General features: G+C 40.1%; 2 pseudogenes; both read right to left on the bottom strand.

The window, feature by feature from the left end:
- Nucleotides 1-3895: 3895 nt before the first annotated feature.
- LOC123847055 (phosphatidylinositol-glycan biosynthesis class X protein-like) lies at nt 3896-4616 on the bottom strand (annotated as a pseudogene).
- Nucleotides 4617-12579: 7963 nt separating this feature from the next.
- On the bottom strand, nt 12580-20157 carry LOC123847054 (small ribosomal subunit protein RACK1-like; annotated as a pseudogene).
- Nucleotides 20158-22002: the final 1845 nt, after the last annotated feature.

The raw sequence follows: 22002 nt of genomic DNA, 5'->3' as shown, positions 1-22002 counted from the left end.
TAAACATAATAATATTCATATTGTAGGAGTCCCAGAAGAAGAGAGAGAAAAGGTGCAGAGAATTTATTTGAAGAAATAAGAGTTGAAAACTTCCCTAATCTGGGGAAGGAAATAGATATCCAGATGCAGGAGGCACAGAGAGCTCTCTACAAGGGCAGATCCACACCAAAACATACTGTAATTAAAATGGCAAAATATAGTGATAAAGAAAAAAATATTAAAAGCAACAGAACAAAAGAAGACAGTTACATACAAAGAAAACCACATAAGGCTATCATAGGAATTTTCAGCAGAAACTTTTGAACAAGGTCATGATCTCAGGGTCCTGGGATAAAGCCATGTGTCGGGCTCCCTGCTCAGCAGGAGTCTTCTTCTTCTTCTCCCTATGTCTCCCTGCCCCCCCGCCCCGACTCATGCTCTCTCGCCGTCCCCTCCACCGAAATAAATAAGATCCTTTTAAAAAAGAAACTTTCTGAGCAAAAAATAAAAATAAAAACAAACAAATAAATAAAAAGAAATTTTCTGAACCAAAAAGGATGGGCATAATATATTCAAAGTGCTGAATGGGAAAAATCTGTAGTCAAGAATACACTATCCAGCAAGGCAGTCATTCAGAATAGAAGGACAGGTAAATAGTTTCCCAGACAAACAAAAACTAAAGGAGTTCATGACCACTAAACCAACCCTGCAAGAAATATTAAAAGGAACTCTGAGTGGAAAGGACAGGCCAAAAATGACAATATGAAAGTACTAAACACAAAAGCAGTGAAAATTAATATTTCTGTAAAAAATCAGTCAAGGAATTTACAAAATAAAAGGATATGAAATATAACAACATATACCTAAAATGGGATGAAAGAAGCAAAGAACAGGTTCAAAATTAAATGACCATCAACTTAATATAGACTGCTAAATGCAGAAGATGTTTTTTAATGGTAACTACAAATTTAAAAAGCCACTAATAAATATGCAAAGAATAAAGAGAAAGAAATCCAATTATGGCACTAAAGTAAACCAGCAAACCATGAAAAAGAGAAGACAAAAAAGGATCAGAGAAAATCTTCAGAAACAACCACAAAACAGGCAATAAAATCACAATAAATATATCAATAATGACTTTGATTGTAAATGAACAGAACACTCCAATCAAAAGACACAGGTGATAGAACAGATAAAAAAAAAAAACAAGACCCATCTATAAGCTGCCTAAAAGAGATTCATTTTAGACCTAAACACACCTGCAGATTGAAAGTGAGTGGATGTCAAAAGAAACCAGAGTAGCAATACTTATATCAGACAAAATAGACTTTAAAACAAAGACTAAAACAAGAGACAAGGAAGGACACTATATGATAAAAGGGACAATCCAACAAGAAAATATCACAATTGTAAATATTTATGCACCTAACATGGGATCACCCAAATACATAAAACAGTTAATAACATAAGGGAACTAATTAATGTTACAAAGATAGTAGGGGACTTTAACACCCCACTTACACCAATGGAAAAATCTAAACAGAAAATCAACAAGAAAACAATGGCTTTGACTGACACACTGGAACAGATTAACATTTATTCAGAACTTCCCATCCTAAAACAGCAGAATACACATATTTTTCAAGTGCGCAAGGAACACTCTCCAGAACAGATCACATATTAGGCCACAAAACAGGCCTCAATAAATTCAAAAAGATTGAAGTCATACCATGCATCTTTTCTGACCACAATGCTATGAAACTAGAAGTCAACCACTAGAAAAAATCTGGAAAGACCACAAATACATGGCGGTTAAGTAACATACAACTAAACAATGAATGGGTCAACCAGGAAATCAAAGAAGAGATCAAAAATTACATGGAAACAAATGAAAATGAAAACACAACAGTTCAAAACCTTTGGGATGCAGCAAAGGTGGCTCTAAGAGGGAAGTTTATAGCAATCTAGGCCTACCTCAAGAAGCAAGAAAAATCTCAAACAACCTAACCTTACAACTAAAAGAGCTAGAAAAGAACAGCAAACAAAACCTAAAACCAGCAGAAGGAAGGAAAAATAAAGATTAGAGCAGAAATTAATGATATAGAAACAAAAAAACTATAGAACAGATGAGCAATGAAACCAGGAGCTGGTTCTTTGGGGGGGAAAAAAATCAATAAAATTGATAAGCCTCTAGCCAGACTTATCAAGGAAAAAGGGGAAAGACTCAAATAAATAAAACCACAAATGAGAAGAAATAATAACAAATACCACAGAAATACAAACAATTATAAGAAAGTATTATGAAAAACCATATGCCAACAAGTTGGACAACCTAGAAGAAATGGATAAGTTTCTAGAAACATATAACCTACCAAACAGAAACAGGAAGAAATAGAAAATTTTAATAGACTGATTACCAGCAAATAAATTGAATCAGTAATCAAAACATTCCTAACAAACAAAAGTCCAGGGCCAGATGCCTTCACAGGCAAATTCTAGCAAACATTTAAAGAAGAGTTAATACCTATTCCTCTCAAACTATTCCAAAAACAGAAAAGGAATGGAAACTTCCAAATTCATTCTATGAGGCCAGCATTACCCAGATACCAAAACCAGATAAAGACACCACAAAAAGAAAGAACTACAGACCAATATCTCTGATGAACATAGATGCAAAAGTCCTCAGCAAAATACTAGCAAACCGAATCTAACAATACATTAAAAAAATCATTCACCACAATCAAATGGAATTTATTCCTGGGTTGCAAGGGTGGTTCAATATTTGTAATCAATCAATGTGATACATCACATCAATCAAAGAAAGGATAAGAATCATTTGATTATTTCAATAGACATAAAAAAGCATTTGACAAAGTATAACATCCATTCATGATAAAAACCCTTAACAAAGTAGGTTTAGAGGGAACATACCTCAATATAATAAAGGCCATTAGTGAAAAATTCATAGCTACCATCATCCTCAATGTGGAAAAACCTTTCCCCTAAGGTCAGGAACAAGACAAGGATATCCATTCTCACCATTTTTTTTTTTTTAAGATTTTATTTATTTTAGAGAGAGAGAGAATGCGAGCATGTGCACACACAAGCAGAGGGAGAGGGAGAAGCAGGCTCCCCGATGAGCAGGGAGCCCAATGCGGGACTCAATCCCAGGACCCTGGGATCATGACTTGAGCCGAAGTCAGATGCTTAACCGACTGAGCCACCCAGGCATCCCACTATTCTCACCACTTTTATTCAACATTTGATTCAACTGGAAGTCCTAGCCACAGCAATAAGACAACAAAAAGAAATAAAAGGCATTCAAATCAGTAAGAAAGAAGTAAAACCTTCACTCTTTGCAGATACACGGAACTATATATAGAAAACCTGAAAGACACCACCAAAACACTCCTAGAACTGATAAACGAATTCTGTAAAGTCACAGGACACAAAATCAACATATAGAAATCTGTTGCATTTCTATACACCAATAATGAAGCAGCAGAAAGAGAAATTAAGAAAAAAAATCCCATTTACAATTGCAACAAAAAAATAAGATACATATGAATAAACCTCACTAAAAAGGTAAAAGACCTGTACTCTGAAAACTATAAAACACTGATGAAAGAAATTGAATACTACACAAAGAAATGGAAAGACATTCCATGCCCATGGATTGGAAAAAAAAATATATTGTTAAAATGTCTATATTACCCAAAGCAATCTACACATTTTTCATCTAAATTATTTTATTCTTATTTATAATGATTTTCTCAATTTTTAACTGAAATTAAAATGTTTTTATTTACAAAATGAGAGTTATTTGTCTCTAATACATAAAGTACTCATTTTCCTAACCGAAATGAAGTAAATAAGTCTTATTTAGGTTCATAGAAAGCTTTTAACTCCATAAAACTTATAGGGGAAAATGGCCATATTTGCAAATAGCCACAGGGATCAAAGTAGGATACAGGAGGGTAATGAGCAGAGTCATTGAACATACTACAGAAGTAATGTATAGTCAATCTCACTGGAATCTGTAGAGTCACATTCTTATATATGGATTTATATTTCATATTGTTCCATCGGCAGATATCCTTATTCTTCAAAGCCCAAGGATCTGCTACTTCTGCGTGAGATCAGCATTCCAAAATTGGAAACTCTTGGTCATAATACATCAAGAAATCAGGGTTCTTGACCACAATAAAGGTTTCCCCATCTTGACTATGCGGCCAATTAATAGTGATAGTGCACAGGCAAAAAAGCTTGGAAACAAGGCTCTGTGAATCTTGTCTGGCATAAATTAGAACTTCAGATTCCTTGGACAAATAACTGGGAGCTTCTATATTAAAATTTTCTGAAACCATCACTGCCTCTGTTACGTTTCTCTCTCGAAATGAAGCTAGCTCATATGGATTCACAAAAAGTCCTGTCAGGATGTACTGTTTAATCAAGAGTCAGCAGGCCTGGAAGTCCTCAGTATTTTCTCCAAATTTCACTTCTATTAAAAGGTCTCTGTGGAAACCATCTTTTAAAATTTCTTGCCTCAAAATAATTTCAGAGCAAGTGGCCCTTGTGCCAGGATTGGTAGGGGTGGCAGTGAAAACTGTGGCCGGTGTGTCGGTGAGCCCAGCCATGACCCAGAGGAGTGGCCAGGCCACTGCCCGGATGCCTGTAACCTGGCAGCCAGGACGGGGAAGAAACGCGGATGGAGGAGCCTGTGCACACCTCAGGCCATTCCTAGAGTGTGCTGCCATGGAATTAGTGACCACCACAGAAGACTCAGTGACACCCCCCTGAGGTCCTGCCATTCCCTGGCTCTCTCCGGCTCTGGCCCCTGCGAGTTCCGGTGTTGTGGGAGGCAGCAGGCCTGGCATCCTTGTTCTCTCCCTCCCTGCCCTTCGCACTCTACACATTCCAAGCAGTCCTGATCAAAATACCAACAGCATTTTTCACAGAACTAGAACAAACAATCCTAACATTTGTATGGAACCACAAAAGACCCCAAATAACCAAAGCAATCTTGAAAAAGAAAAGCAAAGCTGGAGACATCACAATTACAGACTTCAAGTTATATTACAAAGCTGTAGGGTTCAAAACAGTATGGTACTGGCACAAAAATAGACACAGAGATCAACAGAACTGAATAGACAATCCAGAAATAAACCCACAATTATATGGTCAATTAATCTCTGACAAAGCAGGAAAGAATATCCAATGGGAAAAAAACAGTCTCTTCAACAAATGGTGTTGGGAAAACTGGACAGCAACATGCAAAAGAATGAAACTGGACCACTTTCTTACACCATACACAAAAATAAATTCAAAATGGGTTAAAGGCCTAAATGTGAGACCTGAAACCATAAAAATCCTAGAAGAGAGCACAGGCCGTAATTTCTCTGACATCAACTAGCAATTTTTTTTCTAGATAGAGCCCCTGAGGCAAGGGAAACAAAAGCAAAAATAAACTATTGGGACTACAACAAAATAGAAAGCTTCTGCACAGCAAAGGAAACAATCAACAAAACCAAAAGGCAACCTATGCAATGGGAGAAGATATCTGCAAAGGACATATCTGATAAAGGGTTAGTATCAAAACATATAAAGGACTTCTCTAACTGAACACCTCCTCCCCAAAAATAATAATCCTATTAAAAATGAGAAGACTTGGACAGACGTTTCTCCAAGAAAGACATATAGCTGGCCAAGAGACACAGGAAAAGATGCTCAACATCACTCATCATTAGGGAGATGCAAAACAAACCACAATGAGATACTACCTCCCACCTGTCAGAATGGTTAAAATCAACAACACAAAAAATAACAAGCGTTGGCAAGAATGTGGAAAGAAAGGAACCTTCTTACACTATTGGTGGGAATGCAAACTGGTGCAACCACTGTGGAAAAGAGTATGGAGGTTCCTCAAAAAATTAAAAATTGAACTACCATATGATCAAGTAATTCCACTAAAGGGTACTTATCTAAAGAATACGAAAACACTAATCCAAAAAGATATATGCACCTCTATGTTTATTGCAACATTATTTACAATAGCCAAATTATGGAAGGAGCCTAGTGTCCACTGATGGATGAATGGATAAAGAAGATGTGATATGGGGCACCTGGCTGGCTCAGTTGGTAGGGCATGCAACTCTTGATTTCACAGTCGTGAGTTCAAGCCACATGTTGGGGGTAGACTTTACTTAAAAGAAGAAGAAGTGGTGTGTGTGTGTGGCGGAATATTACACAGCCATAAAAGGAATGAAATCTTGTCATTTGCAAGTCAATCAGAGAAAGACAAATACCATATGATCTCACTCATATGTGGCATTTAAGAAACAAATGAACAAAGAAAAACAACAAACCAAAAAATAGACTCAGGGGTGCCTGGATGGCTCAGCTGGTTAAGCATCTGACTCTTGATTTTGGCTCAGTTCATGATCTCGGGTTTGTGAAATCAAGCCCCAAGTTGGGCTCCATGCTGAGCACGGAGTCTGCTTGAGATTCTCTCTCTCCCTCTCCTTCTGTCCCTCCCCCTGTTTGCTATCTCTCTTTCTCTAAATAAAATAAAATCTTTAAAAAAAAATTCTCTTTAAACAAACAAACAAACAAAACCCCCAGACTCTTAACTGTAGAGAACAAACTGACAGTTACCAGAGCAGAGGTGGGTGGGGGGATGGGTTAAATAAATGATGGGGATTGAAGAGTGCAGGTGTTGGGATGAGCACTGAGTAATGTGTAGAATTGTTGAATCACTATATTGTACACATGAAACTAATATAACACTGTATATTAAGTATACTGGGTTAAAATAAAAAAAAACAAACAAACTCTGAGATACCACCACATACCAATTACTATGTTTTGGCTACTGTCAAGAAAAACAAACAAAAAACAAAAAACAGAAAATAACAAATGTTGGTAAGAATGTGGAGAAATTGAAACTATTCTGCATTCTTGATGAGAATAAAAAATGGTACAGATGCTATGGAAACCAGAATGGAGGTGCCTCAAAAAATTAATAATAGAATGACCATATGACCCAGCAATTCCACTTGTAAATACATACCAAAAAGAATTGAAAGCAGTATCTCAAAAATGTACTGGTACACTTGTGTTCTTAACAGTGTAATTCACAATAGCTAAAATGTGGAAGCAACCCAAGTGCCCACTGAAGGACAAACAGATAAGCAAAATGTGATATAATTCATACAATGGAATATTATTCAGCCATAAAAATGAAGAATTTTCTGATATATCTACAACATGGATAAACTTTGAGGACATTATGCTAAGTAAAATAAAACAATCACAAAAAGACAAATACTGATTGATTCCACTTCTATGAGGTACCTAGATTAGTCAAAATAATAGAGACAGAATGAAGAATGGTGGTTGTTGGGGAAAAGGGAGGTTATTGTTTAATGGGTATAGAGTTTCAGTTTTGCAAGATGAAAGAGTCATAGAGATGGATGGTGGTGATGGTTGTACAACATTATGAATGTATTTAATGCCACTGAACTGTACAATTAAAATGGTTAGGATGGTAAATTTTGTCATGTGTATTTCTACAATAAAAAAAACCATGGAAAAAATATATTTATGATCCATCTTCTTCTCTTAATTCTTACTACTATCACTTAAGTCTGGCCAGGTGTCAACAGACTAGCCACAGGCTGAATCCAGTCCAGAGACATGCTTTTTGTTTTTGTTTTTTAATTAGTTGCCAATATAAAAACTGGGAATCTCCAGATAGCATTTTCCACTTAGGAGAACCAAGATTCTTTGGAGAAATGACCGTTCCAAGTTTGGGCAGGAAATTTTAAAAGATGAGCTGGGACATCGTGTCATACAAGATAGTAAAGAAGTTACCAACTTCTTTAATTTGGGGTTGTGTCAAATGACTCAGGGGCCAACTTGCAGAGGCTCAGATGTATAAAATGTGAGATGATTTTATCATCAACCAGAAGAACTGCAATACATTAAAAACCATTGAATATATTTAAATCTTTGAGTTCATAATCATAATAAAAACAATTAATTGATAACCAGGAAGATGCATGGGAATTAGCTCATTATTTTGAAAATATACAAGTAAAAGGAAAGAGTCAAACGTTCTTCCTGCCATCCCTGAACAAAGTACACTGCTAAGTAACCAAATAATGGATAAGGGAAAGTTTCTCTTTACAGAAGTATTCTAGCTAATAAGTAAAGAGGTTCTTATGCGCACACATACACTATATACATATATAATTGATATAATAGAAAATCACTATTCTGCAACCTCAAAAAACTAGTTGAACCAGATATTCAATATGAATGGCTGCTAATATTATAGAAAAGAGAGACATTACATTACAGGTCTTCTGGCATATGAAAGAACACAATACCACTTATTTAGTAGGTTTGCCCAAAAAAGTTGAGCTGAAATTTGATCAAGCTTCTATATCTGACTACCAGTTGACAGAAAATACAGAGGAAAGGTGAAAACATTAAATACTTTAAGGACGCAATCAGAAAAATCCAGACTCTGGAAATTTTTACAGAACAAACATCCCAGTTTCTTTAATACATGAAAAAAATGCAAGACACCCATGAAGGATTATCTCCTAATACTCAATAGCACTGGGGTTTAAAGCACAGACTTTAAGCATCAGAATGTCTTAGAGACAAGTACTGCCTCTGCCATTTATCAGCCATTTGCATGGAGAAACTAACCTAACCTCTTCAAGTTCAGGCTTCTTTACCTATAAAATGGTAATACTAACAGCAACTATCTCATAGAGTTGTGAGGATTGAGATAATGGACATAAAACACTTAGCTCATTGCCTAACTTATGGTACATGCACAATAAGTTATTTTTATAATCTTCATCATTAAAGAATGTGTGCTGAATGAATGATTAAATGAATGACTAGAATTAATCAGCTAAAAATACTGAATATGAACTATTCTTAGCTGATAATGTTGGCCATGTCATTTACTCAATATTTATTGGGCACTGGAGCTAGCGCAGAAATGTACAAAAGTGAGTAAGATGTGGCCTCTACACTTGGACTTTTGCCTTTTCAAAAAAAAAAAAAAATCCTCCATGTCTTAACCCCAAGGAATACTAGCTAATGAGGATGTCAAGTCCCCTCTAACAGTCTGCTGGGAAGAACTCTGAGAATAGAGGACCATCATTCATTGTTCTTTCCTACAGAACCTGATTGAGGGGTGGGTAATGCTCATTGCCATGAGTGTACTCTGCATTATTGAAACACTTTAGAACTATGAACAGTCTTTTTTTTTTTTAATTCTTATGTTAATCCCCATACATTACATTAGTTTTAGATGAAGTGTTCCATGATTCATTGTTTCTGCATAACACCCAGTGCTCCATGCAGAATGTGCCCTCCTCAATACCCACCACCAGGCTAACCCATCCTCCCACCCCCCTCCCCTAGAACTATGAACAGTCTTAACAGACCTTGGCTGCTTTCGTCTGGCTCTCTTCTGCTCTTGTCACTTCCACCTGTTCTTCCTTTCCATCTGCAAGTTTTCCTTCTGCTGCGTACACCACCTGAGGATCAAAAGATAGGCATATTCATCGGTAGGACTTGGACAGCAGAAAATGAGCAAACGGAATGTTGCCAGAATGTTAAGAGAACAAGTACTTCCTCATTAGAGAAGAGACAACTAACCTACTTAAAAGCTGAGATCCGAACGACTAATGCAGGACAGACAGTCCCCACCTTATGAACACTCAACTTACAAATGACCCAGACACACATTACTGCCCTACCCCAGCCCCAACCCAGGAAGCTGCTGTTAGCATGGGCACCGCTAGGTGCAGGAAGAGGGGGGAATGAAGATTTTATAGAATCAGGGGTTCAAAATAAAAGGGAAAAACTGAGACAAGGTTAGCTTGTTTTCATCGCTTGGCATCAGGGAAATCCAAATCAAAACCTCAATGAGATACCACCTCACACCAGTCAGAATGGCTAAAATTAACAAGTCAGGAAACGACAGGTGTTGGCGGGGATGCAGAGAAAGGGGAACCCTCCTACACTGTTGATGGGAATGCAAGCTGGTGCAGCCACTCTGGAAAACAGTATGGAGGTTCCTCAAAAAGTTGAAAATAGAGCTACCATATGATCCAGCAATTGCACTACTGGGTATTTACCCCAAAGATACAAATGTAGGGACCCGAAGGGGTACGTGCACCCCAATGTTTATAGCAGCAATGTCCACAATAGCCAAACTATGGAAAGAGCCAAGATGTCCATCAACAGATGAATGGATAAAGAAGATGTGGTATATACATACAATGGAATATTATGCAGCCATCAAAAGGAATGAGATCTTGCTATTTGCAATGACGTGGATGGAACTGGAGGATATTATGCTGAGCGAAATAAGTCAATCAGAGAAAGCCATGTATCATATGACCTCACTGATATGAGGAATTCTTAATCTCAGGAAACAAACTGAGGGTTGCTGGAGTGGTGGGGGGTGGGAGGGATGGGGTGGCTCGGTGATAGACATTGGGGAGGGTATGTGCTATGGTGAGCGCTGTGAATTGTGCAAGACTGTTGAATCATAGACTTGTACCTCTGAAACAAATAATACATTATATGTTAAAAAAAAAAAAAGAAGAAGATAGCAGGAAGGGAAGAATGAAGTGGGGGAAATCGGAGGGGGAGACGAACCATGAGAGACTATGGACTCTTAGAAACAAACTGAGGGTTCTAGAGGGGAGGGGTGTGGGGGCGATGGGTTACCCTGGTGATGGTATTAAAGAGGGCACGTTCTGCATGGAGCACTGGGTGTTATACGCAAACAATGAATCATGGAACACTACATCAAAAACTAATGATGTAATGTATGGTGATTACAATATCATAATAATAAGAAATAAAAAATAGAAAAAAAAGAATAGCTTGTTTTCCCAACCATATCTCAAGTTTATTCAGTTAACTCTGTTTTACTGCCTGAAATTCTGTATTAGAGAGAGCCATGGTTAGCAAGCAGGGCTTTTTAAAAAGACAACTACTTCTAATGGGAGTTTTTGCAATCCTCTATTACTTTCAGGGTAATTTTTCACTAATGATATGAGAGACTCTTAACGTCAGTGGTTTTTTTTAATGTATTTTTAATCAGAGAGAAAGATCGCCCTGATCTCACCAACCACAATAGGTACTCAGCACCATAGGCACAGCATCCTGAGCAAGGGACGTTCCCTTGTTAAGTCTAATTCACAGCCACCACGTGTTGGAAACCCAACCACCATTTGTACATGTAATACAATAGGAAAGGAGACCCCTGGAGTTCTTATTTGGGGGGTCTCTAAGATGGAGGACAGAGACCTGAGACAGCCCGCAACAAAGTCTACCCCCTGGAGGAAAGCCAACCAAAGTAAAAGAGGCCAACAGACAAAGAGAAGCTGATCTGAAAAATGTATAAGGAAAGAGACACAGAGAAAGAGAAAGAAAAGGAGGAAAAAAATCCTGCTGAAGTCATTTGAACTCCTAGAAATTATGGACTTTCTAGTTACACAAGCCAATACAGTCTTGATATGCTTAATATACTCTGAATTATGGTTTTTTTTGTCCCCTCCAAACAATAGCCCTAGAAGAGCTTCATTCTCAGACCCACTGGTTCACTTCCTGGCTTGTCTCTCCCTGACCACTCAGCAGGCATCCACCTGGTTTCCAGAGTAGTGACCTCTCTCCTCAGGGCCTTGTCTTCCAAGGGCAGCTCTGAAATAAGACTGGCCAGTCCCCCAGATCAGCTTCTCTCCCTGGAGCTGGCCTATGAAGGGGGAATGCTATACTTCTAGGTACAGCATTCCTTCCTAATTACGTGATCTGGGCCCTTATTTTCCTCCTGTGTTGTTGGATACCCCTTGAACAGTACTATATAGAATTCCAAATATTTCTCAACAGCTTTTGAAAACAGTGGAGATACACCGTGAGGGTCCCCAGAGCTGGGTTGTAAATATTTGCATTGGTAGAGTAAGTGAAGTTGAGCAGTGGAATACTATGGGTAACCAATGGGCATTTGTTTATTGCATTTCAGGTTTGAGCTAAGGTTTTTGCCGACCTTATTTCAATGTAGTTTGTGTAGTCATTTCCCAGAAATTACATGACCTTCTAGGATCTTTTTAGATTTTTTTTTTTTTTACATTTGATTACAAGGGGGAAAAAAAACTTGAGACCATATTTAATTCCACCTTTCCTTTTTTTAAAAAAAGATTTTTTATTCATTTGAGAGAGCACGCAAGGGAACACAAGCACAAGCAGTGGGGGAGGGTGGAGGGACAGAGAGAGGGAGACATAGACTCCCCACTCAGCACAGAGCCCTACACGGGGTTCGATCCCAGGACCCTGAGATCATGACCTGAGCTGAAGGCAGACGTTTAACTAACTGAACCACCCAAGCGCCCCTAATTCTACCTTTCTAAAATAAGTATTTCCTTCCAGTTTACACCTAATGTATTTTTTTTTTAATTTTAAAAGTCAGAAAACCAATTTTTTTATTTCTAAAGCTCTGTCATAGATTTCTGGCAGGTGCCGATGGTCACCCGCTACACAAGACCCCTGTAGCTGGCAAACAGTCTAGCCATCAGCAGACCGGGCCAGAGAGGTTCACTGGGGTGGCTCCGCCTCGCTGCTCGTACTGATAACTTCCTGCTTCAGTTCGTCTACAATGATCTTGCCTTCTAAGTCCCAGATCTTGATGCTGGGGCCCGTGGCAGCACAGAGCCTGTAACGGTTAGGACTGAAGCCCAGGGCACTAATGATGTCCCCACCATCTAGAGTATAAAGATGCTTGCCTTTGTGGAGGTCCCACAGCATGGCCTGGCCCTCCTCACCTCCAGAGACACAGAGGGAGCCATCTGGAGACAGACTCACAGCGTGCGAGTACCCTGTGTGGCTGATGTGATTGGTCTTCAGCTTGTAGTTTGCCTCGTTCCATACACTGACCAGCTCGTCCCAGCCACAGGAGACAATGATGGGATCACTGCTATTGGATGAGAAGCAGACACAAGACACCCACTCCGAATGGCTCCCATCCTGGACAGTATATTTGCATACACCCAGAGTATTCTACTACTCAATGGTTTTATGTATGGAGCCAGAGACAATTTGCGACATTGTCAGAGGAGAAGGCCTCACTCAGCACACCCTTGGTATGGCCTACAAATCTGTGTGTGGGGTATCCGTTGAGAGATCCCAAAGCCGGAGGGCTCCACCTCAGGAGTCTGGCCATCTGAGGAGATGACCCTGAGGAACACGCTGGGGATGCCCTAGTCAGTCTCCTCCCTGGTCAGCTTCTACATGGTGATGGTCTTCTCTCAAGAGGCAGACAGTATCATGTCCAGGAACTGGGGAGTGGCGGGAATCTGCGTCAACCAGCCTTTGTGGCCTTGAGGGTACCACAAAGTGTCATCTGCTTAGTCACGGCGGTGCCGAGGGCGGGTGTCCCCTCAGCGACAGGGATGGAGCTGGATGGCTCAGAGAGACTAGCACCATAGCCGCTCCGGCCACAGCCCTACTGGGGAATAAAGAGCTGCATCTGATGTATTTCTATTTTTCCACATGTGGAATCCCAGTGATATAACTGTCTGCTTTGTCACTTATATTAAAAAACAAAAGCTTTTCTCCATGCCTGGTCTTCATAAATATAATTTAATAGTTATATGTGTAATATAATGTAACTGTAAACAGAAATATAATTCTATCTATTCCTTCCAATAGATAATGTAAATTATGAATATCATGTAAACTACATATCTAGTCTCTAGACATTTTAATTTTTTTCCCAATGGAAAGTGGAATTATTAGGTCAAAAATCTATGAACAGCTCTTGCTGTGTATTATGTAAAATTCATTCTCAAAAGAATTATTTCAAGTCACTCCACCAGCCAAGTGCGGGTGCACATGTATCAATGTTTCACTTAACATGCAAGAGATCCTGTCTTTGGTACTATCTTCTTATTTCTCTTTTTCTAATATAATAGGTACATGTTACTTTAATGGACATCATCTAAATTAAAATCTGAATTTCAAAAGGAATAATTAAGACTTAAGAAAGGAGACAAAAATGAAAGCTCGCAAGTATGTAATTTTTCTATTTCTAAATCTTTTGAAAGTTAGCACTATTAATGTATACTATTTATAATTCTTTTCCCTGTTTTAGACACTGTAACTTACAGAGAAAAATGTAATCTTGCATGGGCATGCTATCCTACCAGTAGACTCTGGTTTCACAGGGCATTAAAACAAAGATGCAGATCTGTCATTTTATACTCCACTAAAAACAGGTATACCTTGTAAAAGACAAAACTGTAAGGAACAGAAGAGTCAGAGAAGGCAAAACCTAGAGATTTCATTTGAAAGGTTTTACAGAGTCACAAAGAAGAGGGGTTAAAACTTATGAACCAATACCATTCAAAAATATCCCATGCTTTTCTGACACTTGATGCATCTACCGTCCCTGTTCCAAGGTCTGAATCTTTCTTTAGGACAAGTATCCAAGCGATAAATCTACAGGGTGCTTTACTTAGGAAGCAGTAACAGGCTGAGTGGGGCTATGTGGCCCTAGATGAGGACTCTGGAACAATCTTTAACTCTGGAATTCTGCCAAGAATGAGGTGCAGCTCTGGGCTAGACTTAGGACAATGAAGACTGAAAGGACGGACACATTTAAACAGTTGTGGTCAGACTGCAGAGACTAGCAGCCCTAAAATAGATTGCATGCAAACTTGATAAACAAGCAAGGAATTAAAAACAGTCTATCAGAGAAATGTGTGTAGTCTTCATAAAAGCACTTTAGCAGGTTATATGATGTTTATATTCCAAATGCCATACTCTAAACTTGGATTTCTACAATTCACCCACAGGCTCTTGTTGTTAAGTATATATAACAGCAAAAAAAAAAAGTTAGAAAAAGACTATTTCTATAATTATTCTACAAGAGTATTGAAGGTAATATATGTGAAGTGCTTAGTGCATTCAACCCTTCATTCATTCAACAAATTTTTACCAAGTACCTATTAGGCATTAGAAATTCGGTGATGAATAAAGGTTCTTGCCCTCTGGGAACATACATTTTCACAGGTGGAACAGAGAGGGCAGACAAATAAATACAATACCTCTAATTAAACTATTAAATATAATTTATGTAACAGAAAATTACATTAAGTCCTCGAAGATCACATAAAGAACTAAAATGGAAGATGACAAAGTTGAGGAGGTGGGAAGATCCTAAATGAGATGGTTCTTTGCACTTTACAGCACCTATCATTTCTAGGATCTGTGCTAGTCCTTCCTTCTTCCTCTGGCCTGCACCAGCCTACAGCCGCTGCAACCCCAGCCCGTGTGCACACGCAGGACACGGTCACGCATATGCACGCCCCTTTTCTGATGACCCCGAGACTTGGCTCAGTATTATGAGACTAGAAAACCTTACTTAAAAAAAAAAAAAAAGATTTTATTTATCTAGGGCGCCTCAGTGGCTCAGTCATTAAGCGTCTGCCTTCGGCTCAGGTCATGATCCCAGGGTCCTGGGATCGAGCCTCCCGTCGGGCTCCCTGCTCGGCGGGAAGCCTGCTTCTCCCTCTCCCACTCCCGCTGCTTGTGTTCCTGCTCTCGCTGTCTCTGTCAAATAAATAAATAAATAGTCTTTTTAAAAAAAAAAAAAGATTTTATTTATCCATTTGAGAGAGGGAATGAGAGACCACAAGCAGGGGGAGTGGCAGGCAGAGGGACAGGGAGAAGCAAGCTTCCTGCCGAGCAGGGAGCCCAATTGGGGACTTGATCCCAGGATCCTGGGATCATGAGCTGAGTGAAGGCAGACGCTCAACCGACTGAGCCGCCCAGACGCCCCTAAAAAACCCCACTTTAAAGAAACTGCAGGCAATAGGCACTCTTAGCTGCCCAAAATGATACTTGGTTATTGGAACTGCAGCTTGACATATTTTTTCCAGTCACCACTTTAATCTCTCATAGCACATTAACCAAAAACCACTGAACAAAGAGCATTTGAGAGAAAGAATAACTGACTTTAAACGCGGAGAGAGAAAAACTTGGGGGTAGGAGAGGTGTGTGGGCACTCACCAGGCACTTGTGTAGAGCATGGCCATTCACAGTCTCCACTGAAAGTCGCTACTGGTTCAGTACCAACTGCGACAGTGTGGAAATGACTCTCCCAAGGTTAGAAGTAATCTAACTCTAGTTCTCAGGGCAGTCCTCACCAACTCAAAAGAAATTAGATAAATCCCATCTGGGAAATTGCACCTGAAGGCTGCTTTCTGCAAGTCTCTGGGAGAAGGTTCAGGAAGCCCAGCAATGGGGATCACACCAGCTGCATATATCTCACCAGGGCTAGGAGGGTGAGGAGGAGGGGCAACGTCCAGATTTTGACTCCCACGCAGTCCCACCTGTGTGCTTGACTAACGAGTGAGGGCAGGCATACATCAATGACCAGGATGGCCTTCTTGTCTTACATGAAAACCAAGAGTCATGTTGTAGTTCTGTAACTGCCCCAAGGCACAGGTCTTAATTTTTTATTTTGGCAAAACTTCAGTCTATTGCCATAGACTCTTGTTGGCTCTTTCTGGCCACAGCTTAAAGAGATACACATGAGGTCTCCTTAACTGGATTCACTTGGGATAATTTAACCTCAAAGAGGAAGCAAATGAATAACAGGTTTAGTTTTTGTTTTTAAATAATATGCAGTCACCAAGAAAGAACTGTAATTCAATTTAATCCCATTAATTACCTGGAGGGCTTGTTAAAAGTAAGATTTATCCAGAACCCTCAGGTTCTTATATGGTCTGGCAAATCCATTTATCTAGAGATGCAAAAACCATGTCTTCACTCAGAGAAATAATTGCCAAAGTGTGGTATGTGGGGCTTTGGCACTTAGTAGGAGAGGTTCTGGTGATAGCCCCTGGCCTCACACAGAGACGGTTTTATTCAGTCTGTATGAGATGAGCACCGCTGGTTGAGCTGCCACTGATGTAAATATTTTTTTTTAAAGATTTTATTTATTTATTTGACAGAGAGAGACACGGTGAGAGAGGGAACACAAGCAGGGGGAGTGGGGGAGGGAGAAGCAGGCTCCCCGCTGAGCAGGGAGCCCGATGCGGGGCTCGAACCCAGAACCCTGGGATCATGACCTGAACCGAAGGCAGACGCTTAACCGACTGAGCCACCCAGGCGTCCCCGATGTAAACATTTCTTGGTCATTTGTAGGCTATGTATACAACCCGAGTTGGTTTATAGAAAACAAAAAGACCAACAATTAATTTATATCTGTGGGATATAAATGTAAATAAGAAGATGGTTTAAATCTGTCCTCCCCAAGCACAGCAGGCCCCCCAGTGGTGCCTGGCTTCCAATGGCTGGAGGATCTGCTGCTTGTGTCTTGGGCCATGTGGGTGGGTGTTAAAGAGCCCATGTGGTACGATGGCCATTTCCTGCGTTTGAGGCAAACAGCAGGCGGACTGCCTTCCGACTGTCTTAACAGGCAAAACCACTACAAATTCCAAAATTGGGTGGGCAGTGTAAATCCATGAGAAGAGTGGAAGGGCATTGAAGGAGAAATAAGCACTTCCTATACGATGATGATGCGATGATGACAACACTCTAATGGTAGAGTATTGGAGATTATTAAATAAATGCATTTCTATTTGCAGTTAACTCTAGCTCCTAGTTGACTTATAACTCATATCAAGAGCCATGTAGTGTCTTTATCACCTAAAGATTTTACCTTTCTGTCATTCAAGTTGAGCAAGGAGGTTGAGCAGCATAAATGCAGTCCCCGTAGGAAAGATGATGAAGGAGAAAGCCTGTCCTGATCAGTACCTAGAAATCATGGGTAAGGGTGGGGAGGGGAAGTAAGCTATTTGCCATGTGAACTGACTGGTCTGGGAGCAAAGGATTATTACATAGGTTTGAATAAAAAGCCAGAATCAAAGGAGTTTTTGACACACTCCCCATTTGGAATCTTGGAATGAGACCTCCATGCAAAGCACTCTGCCTACCTCTGGCAAGGGGTTGTGATGGATGGGCTGAATGAAAGTAGAAGAAAAGACAGTGCTCCTTGTTCCCTACAGTGTGTGCCTGGTGTGCAAAGAATACAGAAAGATGGGACACTGTTGGCTTAGTTGGTTTAGTATCTGCCTTCGGCTCGGGTCATGATCCCAGGGTCCTGAGATCGAGTCCCACATCGGGCTCCCTGCTCAGCAGGGAGCCTGCTTCTCCTTCTGCCCCTTCCCTCTGCTGGTGCTCTCTCACTCTCTCTCAAATAAATAAATAAAATCTTTAAAAAAAGGAACACTAGGAGTATCTTTTGTTCTAATGTTTGGTCTTTGACCCCATACCTAACACAGAGCTCATAAATCCCTTGGAATTTAATGGGTGAATGTCTTTTGTTCTGAGGTGACTCTTGATGGGCTCTTGAATGAGTTGCTTGTCACCAGAAAGACCAAGCCATGATAAGAAGCTTGGAATTTTCATTCCCACCCTCCTTTCTCCAGGGAGGGGAAAAGGTCTGAAAATGGAGTTAATGATCAATCATGCCTACGTGAGGAAGCCTCCATAAAAATCCCCAAAGCATGGGGTGTGAAGAGCTTCCAAGCTGATAAGTGCATGCAGGTGCTGGAGGAATGGCTGGCCAGAGAGGGCACGGAAACGCCACGGCTCCTTCCCACATGCCTTGCCCTACATGTCCCTCTCCATCTGGATGTCCATCTGCATCCTTTATCATATCCTTTTATAATAAACTGTTAACCAGTACATAAAGTGTTTTCCTGAGTTTTGTGAGCCACTCTAGCAAATTAGTTGAACCCAAGGAAGGGGTTGTGAGAACTTCTGATTTAGAGCGGATGGGTCAAGTACCGGTGACAACCTGAGCTTGCAAGTGGCCTGTGAGGTAGGGTCAGGACAGTTGCGGGGTTGAGCCCTTAACCTGTAAGATCTGATGCTACCTCCAGGTGGATAGTGCCCGAACTGGTTAAATTATAGGACATCCAGGTGGTGTTGCGGAGAACTGCTTGGTGAAGGAAAACTCCCACACAGCTGTGTCAGAGGTGTTGTGAGTGAGACAGCGCCCTGAGAGGAAAAGACAAGCATAGGACAAAGACAGGTTTTCTTTATACCATCTTTGGGGAAAATATGATAAGGGAAGGGGGCAATAGCTCCATGATGAAGACAGATTTTTGACTGGCTAAATACTTCCTTGAAAGTCTTTTAAAACCAGAAGAAGGTAACATGGTCTCTTTCACCCCCCAAAGCAGCCCTCTGCTATCTAGCAGTGGGTTATGAGAAAGATCTACAGGAAGTAAAAAAGCTACATTTTCTTTGCACATCTATACATCACTGTATAGTAAGTACTATTATTACCCCCCTGTTTTACAGTTGAAGAAATTGAGGCACAGAAAGATTAAGTAACTTTCTCAAAGTCAGTGATAGGGTGAGGATTTAAACTCAAGCACTCAAGATGTAGAACCCATACTCTTTTTTTTTTTAAGATTTTATTTATTTATTCATGAGAGACAGAAACAGAGGGAGAAGCAGGCTCCCAAGGAGCAGGAAGCCCGATGCGGGACTCGATCCCAGGACCCTGGGATCATGACCTGTGCCCCGTTTAATTAAAATTTTTTAAGATTATGGCTTCACTTTACAAGTAGAAAAATACAGTGAGGCTTGTATTAATCAGGAGAGAACTGGCTTCACTACAATAATAAATCTCAAAAACTCAGTGGCTTAACACATGCAATTTTCCTTTCTGCTGCAGATCTGGCAGCTTCCTTTTGAATCCTAACTCAGCAATTGGATCTACTTCTAGCTTATAGCTCCACTACTTCAACCCTTGGTTTCTAGGGTCATTAGAGGTAAGGCATAAAGGAGAATGAAGAATTTACATCTGCTATTAAATGCCTCCATTGGCCAAGAACCAGTCACATGACCCCACTTAAACTATAAGGGGTGGGAAGTGTAGTCTATCATGTGCCCCGGAAGGAAAGAACTGGACATAGGCAAACATAAGTAATCTGTATCATAATGTGATTACCATTGTAAGAACTTAATAAAAGAGCATAGCCTCCAGAGTCAGGCTGCCTGGGTTCCTATCCCAGCTTAGGCACTCACTGACGATGTGACTTTGAGCAAGTTATTCAACCTCATTGTGCCTATTTCCTCATCTGTTCAATGAGGAAAACAATATTGCTGTGCAGGTTAGATGAGGTTGTATGTTGACAAGCACAGTAAATCGTTCACAGAGATGACTAATATAACTCCTCCTATCCTTGTATGCCTGCCCATTTACACTGTGATTTTTCCTCTCTCCCCATAAAAGCATACAGTTAATCACCCTACCCTTGGATCTGGGTTTTACCTGTAAATTGCTTTGATCGATAGAATGTCATGGAAGTGATATGTGGGATTTCTAAGCCTAGAATTCAATGAGCCTTGCAGCTTCTGCTCTTACTTCTTGGAATTCTGTCCTGAAACCTCCATGTGAAGAAATCTGGCCTGGCTACTGGAGGATAAGAGGTCAGTGAAGGAGAGACAAGATGTCCCAGTGGAGGGCCCTTAGACCAAGCAGCTAACAGTGACCACTCATTGCCAGACATAGGAGAAGGGACAACAAGTTAGGCTATCAGATCTGCCAGATAATTTGCAGCCATATGCATAACCACAGGCAAGAAAGCAGAAAAACCATTCAACTGAGTCCGGCCCAAATTGCTGACTCACAGAATCATGAGTAAATAAAATGGTTGTTGTTTTAAGCTCCTAAGTTTAACACAGTGTCTGTCTTAGCTTCATCACACTGCTTAACACAGTGCCTGGCACATAGTAAGTACTTAATAAATGTCAAGTGGTGTTATCACTTCTTCATCTAATTTAAAGCTCATAATATTTATAAAAGGCAGCAGAGATTTCTAATCTCATTTCATAGGTGAGGAAATGAAGGCTCAGAGGTGGTAGATAGTTTATCTGATATCACAGAGTCCTTAAGGAGTCAGCTGAGCATTTAAGACTTGACCTTGTAAATCCTTCTCCAGTGAAGGCCTGTTCTCCACAAATAAATCCTTTCATTAATAGGAATAGGAACCACAGTGGAATATTTGCTCTTACAGTTTTTAAATTACTAATTTCTCAGCAAAATGGATAATCAAGCTCCCAGTGCTCAAGTATTTCTTTTTTTTTTTTTTTAAGATTTTATTTATTCATTTGAGAGAGAGCAAAAGCCAGGGAGGAGTGGGGGCAGAGGGAGAGGCAGAGCAGGGACCCCGACACAGGGCTCAATACCAGGACCCTGGGATCATGACCCGAGCTGAAGGCAGACACTTAACTGACTGAGCCACCCAGGTGCCCCCCAAGTATTTCTTGTTAATGACCTTTAGTACCTGCAGCATCAGGTTGAACTTTAGAGAAAAGTAAGTTATTATTATTTTTTTTAATGGCAAAGAAACTGGTTTTTTTGGAGAAGATGTGAAAAAGATGATCTCTTTGAAATCAGAAATGAGATTTGCAGGGTATCCATCAGCAGTGATCAAAATTCCCTGAAAATGAGCTCTACCACTTTAGTGATAGACCCCACTGACCTGTTCCAATGTCCACTAGTTCCCCACAAATTCCTGCAAGCATATTTTTGGTCATGTATATATCGCCGTGATTTTTAAAGATTTTTGCTCTCTTCTAGGTGAAGGATGAGTTCTATTCCATTGAGCCAACAGAGATCTATTTCTTCTGCATGTAAATATTTCTAATCCTTCTACCTCTGACAAAGTAGACTGGCAAATATAGCTAATTCATCTCTTCCTTTCATTCCCTCATAAACAATTCATCAGGAAGTCCTGTGAACTTTACCTTCCAACTCTACCCCAAGTACAACACTCCTCGCCATCTCTGCTATTACAGCCCCTAGTCTAAGATATCAATGTCTTTACCTTGAACTAGTGGTAGCCTCTAACGTCTTCTGCTCTCTCTAGAACAGAACTTTTTGCAATGATGGAAACGTTCTGT

The sequence above is a fragment of the Mirounga angustirostris genome, unplaced genomic scaffold, assembly GCF_029215605.1.
Source record: "Mirounga angustirostris isolate CCGP_5_RB_7025 unplaced genomic scaffold, mMirAng1.0.hap1 SCAF_6, whole genome shotgun sequence".
Taxonomy (NCBI): domain Eukaryota; kingdom Metazoa; phylum Chordata; class Mammalia; order Carnivora; family Phocidae; genus Mirounga; species Mirounga angustirostris.
The sequence above is the reverse complement of the archived record's forward strand: the minus strand, read 5'-3'. Positions and strand labels throughout refer to the sequence as shown.